Below are 13378 nucleotides of genomic sequence, written 5' to 3' on the forward strand. Positions count from 1 at the left end.
CTGACTTCATTGATGAAATGATTTTTATGCTCTAGCTTACCCTACTTTTGTTGGTGTGTGTTCTGCTGTGTGGTACTCTCTTTCGCGATGATCATCAATTTGTTGGTGTGAGCAGAGACGAGGAACACCCGTGGACAACAGGGAGGTGGTAATTCCGCTGCATAGTCCGCGTGGATTGGACTTTAGTTTCTTTTGGGCTTTTCTTTAGGGTCGTGGTCCATGTATTTGTTGTTCTTGGATTTATATACTCTTAGTCAAACCGTTATCCTGTTTTCATTGGCATCATGGTGTGCCTAGTTCCGTAGGGGTGGTGTTAAGCACCCCAGGACTGTGTTGTCATACTATTTATGTGTGGTATTTCTTTTAATTACGTGTATTAATTAAATGGGACGTTACAATATGTGGCCATTATGTGCTCACTAAATCAAGGTAATGACTATGCGTTTACCTGAACTAAGTATTTTCCAAAAGCTCAATCAAATTCACATAAAAGAAAAGTGCAAAATCTGACTTGTGAAAGCATAAAAATACTGGGCATGTTTAAACAATAATGGAATGTGAATAAATGGTAAAATTAATTGGAAATAAGTGAACAACAATTTGAATCACAAAAGTCATCAATGAAAATTCGAATACACCATCTAAACCTCACTTTGGAGTTCAAGATCATGAAACAGAAGAACTAAAAGTAAAAATCAACAAATATGAACCTCAAATCTTTCAACATAACTATGTAGTGTAGAAGTCCTTGAAAGATCTAGAGAAACAGCCACACAACGATGAACTTCTACAGCAACGTGCCTTTAGCTCTCCACGCTTCTTTCTTTCTGCGTAAGTTTTCTTTGAACTCAACTCCCTTTTTTTTTTTTTTTACTTCACCATTTATAGCTCATTATCTCTTAAACTTGTTTACTTGTTATCATAGGTTAGAGTGACTCCTTGCAATAGGTCAATTCCAATGTGAGCTTCTTTATCCATTTCATGCTCTTCTTTTAGTTAAATATGTATCTGTCACTACCGAAATCGCGAATAGACGGCGAACCAAACATAAAATTTGTAATAATAGAGTTTGGAGTCCCCACCATAGTTTATTCTGGAAAACTATGGAAAAATTAAAAAGATAAGACAAGGTATGCTAAAAAATCATATTTTGGGTCTAGAAGTCGGTTATACATGGGGAAGGTATTAGCACCCCACAACGTCTGTCCTCAAACGGTACCTTTAATTAAATATGCAAAAAGATGTGGTTTTCAAAATATTTAATTTCCTCCAAAAGTAACAATAAAAGGATGTACAAAAGAAACAAAAATAATTTTTTGGTTTTTTGAGTCCGGCGAGGATTAATCCTCGCGCTTACGTATCCGCATTCACAATGGAGAATCAAGGTTATGTAGCTCTTTACAAAAAAAAACTATTTGGAAAATGATTTGAATGTTTTGATATTTTTGAAAACCTTTTTATTTAAATTTTTCGTATTTTGAATTATTTTAAAATTGGTGTCATGCGACGCGAGTGGCTGGACAGACACTTGAAATACATTCATCTTTTTATCTTTTATTTTTTTCATTTTTTTAATCATTTATAAATTTTTAATATTTTTTAAAGTTATTTACAAGTAGATGTGGATGTCATTGCGACGTTAGCAATAAGATAGATATCAAAAAGTAAACAATGGAAGCTATTTTTTTTTAGATCATCTATATATATTTTTTAGAAAAAAACAAAAGTTAAATTGGATGTCATGCGACGCGAGCAGCCGAGCAGACACTGAAGAAAGGGAAAAAATATTTTTTTATGATTAAAAAAAATAAAAATTGGAAAAACTAAATCAAAAGATGAAAGAACTGAGAGTGACGTACCTTCAAAAATTTTCGATATCTCCTCACCTTTTCTCTTTTCTTTTTTCTTGCTTCTTTTTCTAATATTTTTTGTTTTTATTTTTCCAATAGAGATAAAAATAAGAGGTGTCTGTGTGGGTGGTAATGAGAGAAAGAGAGAATGTAGAAAATGTTTTCTTCTCTTTGTTTACTACCTCCTTCAATATGTTTTTTTTTTGAAAGAGAGATAAGAAAAGAGGTGTGTGTGGGAGTGGGGATGGGAAAGAATTAGATAAGTATAGAGAATTTTTTTTTTCGGTCCGCAGAGTGCGTATTTATACTCACATCTTGCAATATCAATGCAATCTCAACCTTAATTGTAATGAACAATATATGGAAGGAATTGGTCATGATAGCAGCACATTATGAGGATCAAATCATAGCAAATCAGAGCACAAAATCAATCTCAATTAGTAATATTGATTCTAATTATATAAAGAGATATTGCTTTTAATTATTAGAATCATATCACTAGTTTCTCTATCAGAACAAAGGTAGAAGATATATTGAGTTGTTGGGCTCATGAAGAGAAGTGTGATAACAAAATAGGCTATTCATTTTTTTCCTTTTTTTTTTCTGTTTTTCATCTCTCTTTTTTTTCTTCTTTTTTTTGTTCTAAAATTAAAGTTTAAAAATCTTTGAAGAAAATTTTGTTTCACATTTTTTTTCCTTTAACTAAAAAACTTTTTTTTTTTATTTTTTTTAAATAAATTTATTCACTCGGACGAAATTGGGTGTTGATAGTAACCAATTTCCTTCCCAGTTGTATGCTTTATCACCTTCTACTTTTGCGTAACTGGCTACAAAAGGTCCATACTGGTTTAGCCTTTCTCCAATCATGAATGCCATCAAGTTTAACAGCTGGTTTAGTTCTTTGCAGGTCATACTATAGCAGCAAATTCAACACATGCAGCTTCAAAGTCAATGTAATTTGAGTTCAAGGTTCACTCTTTTAAAGTGCAACTTCCACCTTCAATCATAAGACAACTTCTACAAGGGGTGGGCAAAAATCTAATTTTCTTGATCTGATCCACTTTTGCTTTGATCCAATCCATTTAAGATCCATTTTATTAAAACTCCAATCCATTTAAAATCCATTTTATTGGATCTGGATTTCAATCTGATATACATTTTATATATTTTATGGATTGGATATTCATTCTCTAAATAATCCAAAATATCCAATCCAAATTTTCAATTTAAAATTTTAGTTGGCTTAGGCTAAAGGTTGAGATGGACTAGCCCAAATTTAGATGTATTCAACTGAGTCAGTGTGGCCCTATACGAATTCAATCGTATTAATCAAGTCGACCATGGTCGAAATTTGGCCTAGTTGACCTTGGACCAAATTTTGAAGTACTCGACCAAGTTGACCCCCGACCCAAATTTGACGACATTGGACAGAATTGGCCTCGGGCGAAATTTGGTCATTTCTGGCCAAGTCGACCGTGACCAAAATTTGGTCGTATTGAGCCTAGTCAGCTTCGTTCAAAATTCGTCTGAATTTAGTCTAAGTCGGCCTTGGTCGAAATTTGGCCGAGTCGGCCCTAGCCCGAATTTGGTTGTATTCGGCTAAGACGACCTACACGAAATTTGGTCGTATTCGAACGAGTTTGTCACGATCAAAATTTGGCGGTATTCAGTCGTCGGCCCCGACTGAAATTCGGCTGAATTCGGTCAAGTTGGCACCAACCAAAATTTGGTCAAGTTAGCCCTAGCCCAAATTTAGCCTTATTTGGCCAAGTCAACCCTAAACAAAATTTGGCTTTATTAAGCTGAGTCGGGCATGACTAAAATTTGGTTGTATTTAGTCGAGATGGCCATGACCGAAATTTGACTGTATTTAGCTGAGTCAGCCCTGGCCAACGAATTCAGTTGGATCAAGCCTGACCAAAATTTTACCGAGTAGGCCCTGTCTAAATGTGGCCATAGTTGGCAGACGAAATTTGGCCATATTAGGCGAAATCGTCCCTAACCGAATTTAGTCAAGTCGATTCCACCTGAAATTTTGCCGAACAAATTTAGCCGTATACGGCCACTACATCCTCAACCAAAATTTGGCCTCATACGACAAAATTTTGTACATACTCGGCCGAGTCGACCTTAGTCAAAATTCATTCAAATTTAGTCTAGTTGGCCCTAGAAAAAATCGGCCGAATTCGACCAAGTCTGGCTCGGCCGGCCCCGACCAAATTTCGGCCGAGTCAACCACAACCGAAAGTCAGCCGAGTCAACCACAACCGAAAGTCAGCCGAGTCTGTCCCATGCTGAAATTCGCCTAATTTGGTCGCAACAAAAGATCTGCCAAATTCGATGGTGTCAGTCCTAAGAACACAAGTTTTAGAAAATTTAATTTAAATTTCTTTTATAAAAATTAGAATATGGATTTTGAACTTGACCCAAATATTTGGATCTAGATTTAAAAAAAAATCCAAACTAGTTTGGCTGAAAAAATGGATTGGGATTAAAAATCTAATCCAATTATTTGGTCCTAAAATAGACGTGGATTGGATCATTAAAAATCCAATTCATGATCACCCCTAACTTCTACCTAACTTAAGTACACCCAAAACTTATTAAAATTTGGAGAAATTTTTTGTGAGATTTATTAAGAATAATACTACACTGAATTGCAAAGAAGTTAATATACATGTTACTAATTGAACTTAGAATAATACTACCTAATATTAGAAAGAATATAGTCTATATATACACAAATAAAAGAAATTAAAGCTAGATAAAGTACTAAACAAAAAATAGCAAACGGTAAGCTATTCTAAAGATCAACACAACAACTAAAATGGAAACTAAATCTTCACTTAAACGCACAACTATAAGCATTACTTAAACTACTATGACCTCTGTTATGACTAACTAAAACTAACTGATAATGTTAATGTGGTCAAACAAATGTAAAGAAAGTAAAACTAAGAATCCACATATTTTATCAATTGACATATAGAGTATATCAATTAATACTAAGAACATCCTAGACAATCTCTACTTTATTCTATATTAGTACTAAACAAAGCCTAGTAATTAGAAAATACAACTCACAGCTTAACTATCTAATTTATATTGAAAATGCCCTAAAATACCAAGAATGACATTATCTAGCCTTTAAAGTAGTTATTTTAAGCTTGAAAAAAAAAGCACTTAGGGACTCATCATTCACTCCAAACAATTCAAGGGTACTCGTTCTCTTCCAGGGTACTAGTACTCCTCAAGCCGGGTAGGGGTTGTGTCTACAGAAGACATTTTGACACTCAAGTTAGTTAAGTACGTCAACAACCAATAAATCCAGTAATTAATGAACGTAATTAAGATACCTCGTAAGATGTGTTATTTATACTATTACTCATGAGACCATACCTGTATAGGCCGTGTCTAGTGGCCCAAATACCTATTAGTTTTGAATTATCGAATTTAACCATGGATTGTTATGAGTAGGTGGCCTATGTGATGTTATATTGGTCGAGTAGGGATGAGCCAAGTACATGTCGACTTAGTCGTTTGACACATATTCGGACAAGGATGGGTACCATACTAGTATGGTCGAGCGGTACTTGGTCATATGCACTACAAGGACCAAAACCAATGCTTTTAAAAGTATAAAGACCAAACAATATCAAAGTTTTTACCAAGAACCATATCCAATTTTACATAATATTTTAGGGACAAAAACATATTTATTCCAAAAAACTATAATTTTATTACTACTTAACTTATATTAGTTTTATTTGCACTCTATGAATAATTGATATAACGATAGAATTGATTATGAATTTTATCTTTCTTAATATTGAGGTGAGTTTAAAACAACTACTAAGTATTTTAAATTAACATTTACAAATAAAAAAGATATAATAGATCTTTCTTAGCCTTCTCTAAAACAAGGCTTTGTTACTCAGATGGTCCCCACTTTGGTAGAAGTGTGTCAATTTGGTCCCTACTTTTAATAAAGTTTCAATTACATCCAACTTTTGAAAAAGTCCCTCAATTAGGTTCATTTCAGAAAAAAAAAAACTAACGGCATTATAAAACATGTCACATGTCAATATGTGGTTTTTTCAAGAAAAAAATAATTTTTTTTTGCAAAATTTTGTTGTTGTCATGTGTCAAGTCCTTGGTGTGACACATGGAACCGTCAATGCCAAGTGGTCATGTATTAGTGTCATTGTCAAGTATTATTGTCTTGATTTCAATTTAGTCTTTATATATGTCTCTTTAATTCAATTTAGTCTTTACTTATGTCTCTTTGATTCAATTTTGTTTCAATTTTTTAATAATTAAAATATATTTTTCTAATCTACTTTTTTTTTATAAATTTAAAACTAATTAAGTATAAATATTTTTACAAAATTAAGTATTGACGTTTATATTAAAATTTAGCAGTAAAGAAATGATTAATAAAACATGGGTTAATAATATACAATAATTTAATACGTTAAAAAGTTATTTTTAATAAAAAAAATATTGACATTTATACAAATAATAAATTTGTTCTCAAATTGGAGAGATACAATATTATTCTATTTTGAAAACAAAAATGATCATGAAATCATGGGTTAATAATATATATAATAGGCTTAAATATACATTTGGTCCCTATTTTTGTTAAAATTATTCAATTTGATCCCTATTTTCGTTGTTTGTTCAATTTGGTCCTCATTTTTATAAAATCGCATTCAATCGAGTCCTTTTGGCAAACAGTGTTAAAATTGTTAACGAAACACTAACACGGTGGAACTGTTTGGGGTACGTGTCAAACTTTTTAATATATGATGGCACACGTTGGCACAGTGTTTTCGTTGAAAAGAAATTGGAGAAAAAAATTTGAATTACGTAAAAAGATAAAACATGGTAAAGTTAAAAAAGTTAAAAAATTTGAATTGAGGGTTTACTGTAACGAGAGTTCGAGAGGAAATTGGGCATTTGAGAGTTCGAGAGTTCGTTGAGTGAAAAATTGAAATTGGGCATTCGAGAGGCCAAGAGATAGGGAAAAAATAGGGTTGGTGAGAAAGGGGAAAATTAAGGTTCTTGGGTGGTGGAGTTTCTTGTTCATCAATTAGGATTCGCGAAGAGGGGAATTTACGCTTGGAGAGTGATTTGCGATTGAAGCTTCGAGATTGCGCTTGGAGATTGTCAAGCAAGAGGAGACATACCTCTCAAACACGAATTCTGAATCACCAACTGGATTATGCACAAGTTTCTTGCTGGGCACAATTTTGCTTGAAACCTCTCAAACCCTAATTTCTTCCCCAAATCAATTTCACTAACTTTTAAACCTACAACGGCCATAAAATTTCACTATGCCAACGTCACTGTCAAAAATTTGACACGTAACCCAAACAGTTTCACCGTGTCACTATTCCGTTAACAATTTTAACACTGTTTGTCAAAAGGACTCGATTAAATGCGATTTTACAAAAATGAGGACCAAATTGAACAAACAACGAAAATAGGGACCAAATTGAATAATTTTAATAAAAATAGGAACCAAATGTATATTTAAGCCTATATAATAATGTAATATGTTAAAAAGTCATTTCTAATAAAAAATATCATTATATCATTTACACAAATAATAATCCATGTTTTCTTTATAAAATTAAAATTAATTAAGTATAAATATTTTTATAAAATTAAGTATATTTATATTAAAATTCAGTGGTAAAAGAAATGATTAATTAAACACGGGTTAATAATATAAGATAATATAATATGTTAAAAAATAATTTTTAATAAAAAAAATCAGTATAACATTTATACAAATAATAAATTTGGTCTCAAATCAGATAGACACGCTATTGCTCTATTTAAAAAAAGAAGAAGAAATCATTAACAAAACATGAGTTAATAATATACAGTAGTGTAATATGTTAAAAAATCTTTTTTAATAAAAAGAAATATCAGTATAACATTTATACAAATAATAAATTTGCTCTCAAATAAGAGAAAAACAATATTACTCTATTTTGAAAAAAAAATTGAGACAAAATTGAATAAACGATGCATAAGTAGGGACTAAATTGAATCAAAGAGACATATATAAGGACTAAATTGAAAATAATGACACTGACATTGACACGTGACATTGCTTTGCCACGTGTCACACCAAGGGCTTAACACATGGCAACAAAAAAAAATTGTAAAAAAATATATAAAAATTATAAAAATCACATATTGACATGTGGCATGTCGTTAACACCGTTAATAATTTTTTTCCCAGAACCTAATTGAGACACTTTTCTGAAATTTGTGAAGTAATAGAAATGTTTTCAAAAGCTGAGCCCAAATTGACAAACTACCATCAAAATTGAAACAATCAATTAATTAAGCTTTAAAACAACTGTTAAGTATTTTAAATTTACATTTACAAATAGAAAAGAGATAATAAAGATTCTAATAGTCCTTAAAAGAACTGATACAAAGTAAGACAAAATGATAAAATACTTTTTCTCAAAGTTAATGACATATTATTGTTTTATGTATTGAATAAATATACAGAATAATTACTTAAAAATGAAACAAATGCATACTTAACCATTCACAAAAACTAAAGTAAATTTTGTTCTAAAATAAAGCTAATACTAGACTAAAGAAGATAAGGAAGAATAAAGGATAAGAGAACATGGAGCAACTTTTTTGTGTGTCTTATTGCTGATAGGAAGTGTCTTATTTATAGAGACAACATGTAATTCATAAAGGATACAAATCAAATAGTTAATACAAAATATTTACATAAAGAGTAATTAATCATATGAGTATCAATCATATCAATCATATGAGTAACTGTATCAAATCAATGGACGCCCATTAATTCATAACACTCCCCCTTGGGTGTCCATTGATAAGAGGATGTGCCTCATTAAAACCTTACTAGGAAAAACTCTTTGAGATAAAAATTTAGTGAAGGAAAAAAAGTACATCATTCTATATAATATTTTTTTTACATATCATATTTCTCCCCCTCATGTAAACTTATATCATTAAGATGACATAGTCCAATCTTATGAACCAATTGCTCAAAAGTTATCCTTGACAAAGACTTTGTAAATAAATCTGCTAGATTTTCATATGAACAAATTTTTTCGATCTCTACATCACCGTTTCTTTGAAGGTCATAAGTGAAAAAGAATTTTGGAATATGTTTTGTTCTGTCTCCTTTAATATATCATATTTTTTTTCAATTGAGCAATGCATGCCTTATTTTCTTCATATATGGTTGTTGATTTCATTTTTCTCCGAGGATAAACTACAAGTTTGTTGTACATATTGAATTATAGACCTTAACCAAATGAATTCACGACTTGCCTCATGTAATGCTAAAATTATGCAAGATTTTGACGATGTTATTGTTATGGTCTCTTTCACATATCGTCATGAAACCATTGTGCTACCATATGTGGACAAATCTCTTGTTTGTGATCAACCATTGTGACATTGCGAGAATATAATAAATAACATGCATCTGCATAACCCATTAGATTTGATTTTGAATTATTCAGATAAGATAAGCTCATATTCATAGTACCCTTAAGGTAACAGAGTGTATATTTTACTCCAATCCATTTTCTTCTTGTAGGTGAAGAACTATATCTTGCTTAACAAATTTACAACAAATGCAATATGAAGTCAAATATAATTAGCAAGATACATCAGTGCTCTTATAACACTAAGATATGGTACTTCTGGACCAAGAAGATCTTCATCATTTTCTTGAGGTCTAAGAAGAGTCTTTATCAACATCTAACGACCTCACAACTATTGGAGTACATAATGGATGTGACTTGTCCATTTAGAACATTTTAAGCACCTTAATTGTATAAGCCTCTTGATGTATAAAAACACCTTTGCTTAAATATTCAATTTCTAATCTCAAACAAAACTTTGCCCTTCAAAGATCCTTCATCCCAAATTCTTTTTTTAAGCAATCAATTGTCTTTGTGAGCTCATTAGGAGTTCCAACGATGTTTATGTCATCTACATAAACAATAATTATGGCAAATTCATTTTTGGATCTTTTTATATAAATATAAGGACAAATAAGGTCATTTTTATGCCATTCCTTTAACAACTACTCACTAAGACAGTTATACCATATACATTCTGATTGTTTTAATCCATAAAGGGACTTATTCAATTTTATTGAATAGTCCTCTTTAGAATCTACTTTGTTGGGCAAATTAAATCCTTTAGGTTCAGGGAGTTTTATATAAATATCATTCTCAAGAGAACCATACAAATAGGTTGTAACAACATCTATGATGTGTAAACTCATATCTTCTTGTGCAACTAGGCTAATTAAATATCAAAATGTTGTTTCATCCAATACTGAAGAATATGTCTCTTCAAAATCAATATCAGGTCTTTGTTAAAAAACTTAAGCAGCTAACAATTTCACAATTTTCATTTCGTTTTTGTACAAAAATCCATTTGTACCCAATAGGTTTTACACCCTCAGGTGTGTGAACTACAAGTCCAAAAACCTTTCGTTAAGCAAGCAAATCTATTTCTTCTTGGATTTCATCTTTCCATTTTGGTCAATCATTTATTTGTCGATAATCTTCAATTGTCATTGGTTCTTGATCCTCATTGTCACTTATAACATTCATCGCTATATTATAAGCAAAAGTCTCATCAATGTTAACTTTATTTCGGTTCTATATCATATGTGACTTAGTTACCCTTTTTGTGTCATTAAGAGCATTTGGTAATTGATTGGCCAATTTTTGTAAATGAATTTATCTTTTGAACTTCTAGTTCACATTCTTTTGTACAAGGATCAAGATGAGATAATGATAATTCATTCCAACCAATATCCTTTTCCAATTTCTTTTCTCCTCTCACTAACGTTGGAAAAACTTATTCATCAAAATGACTATCAGTAAATCGAGCTGTAAATAAGTCTCTATCGATGGTTCATGATATTTTATGATCAACGGAGAATCATATCCAACATATATTCCCATGTAGGGATGTCAACGGGGTGGGTAGGGTACGGGTAGTAGCTCCCTCGTACCCTACCCACTGGATAAATATTTGCCCGTACCTGTACCCATATCTGTCGGGTGTCCATTATGCAGGTACCAGCCTATTTTTTTTCATATTCGCGGATATCAACGGGTACTTGCAGGTATTTACAAAATTATTTAAAAAACAAATATTTAATCATAAATTCAAATAAAATAAAATAAAATACATCATTGTCATAAATTTTAAATAAAGTTCAAATAAACTCAAGTTCATACAAGTCCAAATAATTATAAAACTAAATATAAGATGACGTTCAACACAATGAAACGTCTTTAATTAGTGCTTTGATAAAAAAACTCATTTTCTCCGATTGATTCTTGAAAAATAAACAAAATAAATAAATAAATAATAAACCTCAATCGCCACGTGCCAAGTATTCTTATTTTGATTCCATCATTTGACAACAAGCATACCATAAACGTCATTGTCTATATAGGGTTTGATGTATATACCCAATTTCAAATAAAGGAAAGAGAAGAATGTCAAGGGGTGTACTTGGAAGAAGACAACGTACCAATACTTGAAGTTTGAAGGATGAAGACAGAAGACAAAAGACAAGATAAGATGTGCAACTTAGAAAAAATTAGGCCATAATGTTTTTTACTAATATATATATATATATATATATATATATATATATATATATATGAGGGTACTTTTGTGAATTAAAGTTTAGTGGGTACAAGTATCCACAGGTACAGATACTATGATACCCGTACACGCCACGTTAACATGCAGGTATCAAAAATACCCGTACCCGCAGGTAGTGGGTATCCATTTTTAATATATGTTTCCTATCCGTTGCGAGTTTTATCCGTGGATACGGATTTTTTTTGACATCTCTATTCCCAAGTGTCTTTGAGAACCCATCATAGTCCTTTTTTGTGGGGAAATTGGGACATATACAGCACACCTAAAAATTCTTAAATGAGAAATATTATATTGCTAACAAAAACCAATTGTAGAGGAGAGTATTTTTGTTGGTCTAATGAGAATCAATACCGCAACATGCAAAATTGCATATCCCAAAGTAGTCATTGGAAAATTATCTTTCATAAGTAATGGTCTTGCAATCAATTTTATACATTTTATCAATGATTCTACAGACCATTTTGAGTATGAAGATGTGTTACTCGATGTTAACTTCAATTCCAATTGGCATACAATACTCATTAAAAGCACGAGACGTAAATTCATCAGCATTATCAAGACGAATTTTCTTAATTGGATAATCTGGGAAGTGGCCTCTTAACTTGATCAATTGTGCTAATAACTTAGCAAATGTCTGATTGCGAGTTGATATTAAACAAATATGTAACCATCTAATGGATGCATCAATTAAAATAATGAAATATATAAATATCAATATTATGGGTGTATTGGACCACAAATATCACCTTGCATTCTTTCTAAAAATAAGAGTGACTCATTTCTAATTTTTTTCTGGTGATGGTCTTATTATCAACTTTCACTATAAACATGCGATACATGAGAAATCATTGGACTGAAGAAGTTTTTGACTTTTAAGTGGATGTCCATATGAGTTTTCAAATATTATTTTTCACATCATGATATATCCAAGATGACCCAACCAATCATGCCAAACAAGAAATTTATTTCTATTTGTAAGATTCTAGCTTACAATGACATGTGTCTCAATTGAATTAATATATGTGAAGTATAAGCCATAAGAGAAGGCTGATAATTTCTCCAATATACATTTTTTATTCGACTCAATTCAAGTGATATAAAGATATTCAATATCTCCTTCATTGTTTGTCTCAATATGATATCCATTTAGACAAATATCCTTGAAACGTAATAAGTTTCTATTAAACTTCTTGGTAGAAGTATAATAGCTCTTCTAAAGTCTTCAAATATATTTGTAGTACTATAAATAATGCTATTGACTTCTCATATTTTCATACAAGAGTAAAATTTACTATTCATACATTATATATTATGTATTCAAATATATTTGTAGTACTATAAATAATGCTAACATTAACTTCTCGCATTACCAAACAAGAGAAAAATTTATTACTCTTGAGAATTGTATGGGTTGTTGCACTATCAATAAGACACATATCCTCATTACCGGTGTTAGTGCCAACATTCATTCTTCATATAAACATAAATATCAATATGAGTAAATATTATTTTTTAACACTCTCATCACCAATGAGGCGATCAGTACTTCCATTTAGTTTAACAAAGAAAATAACAATATCAAAGATGAGTAGCATCCAAATGGCCATGATCAAAATTACCATCTTTATAAGCAATATGTGTTTCTATGTTCTTCTCATTATTTTTAACATGCTTTGGTGTATGACAAGTACAACTCATGACCTTTACCACCATAATGATAACATATACTTTCATCTTATTTGCCATTATTTTCACCTTTTTCTTTTTTCTTTTTCACATTATTGTTCCACTTCTGATGATAAAATGTATTT

The sequence above is a fragment of the Vigna unguiculata genome, chromosome 3 (genome assembly GCF_004118075.2).
Source record: "Vigna unguiculata cultivar IT97K-499-35 chromosome 3, ASM411807v1, whole genome shotgun sequence".
NCBI lineage: Eukaryota > Viridiplantae > Streptophyta > Magnoliopsida > Fabales > Fabaceae > Vigna > Vigna unguiculata.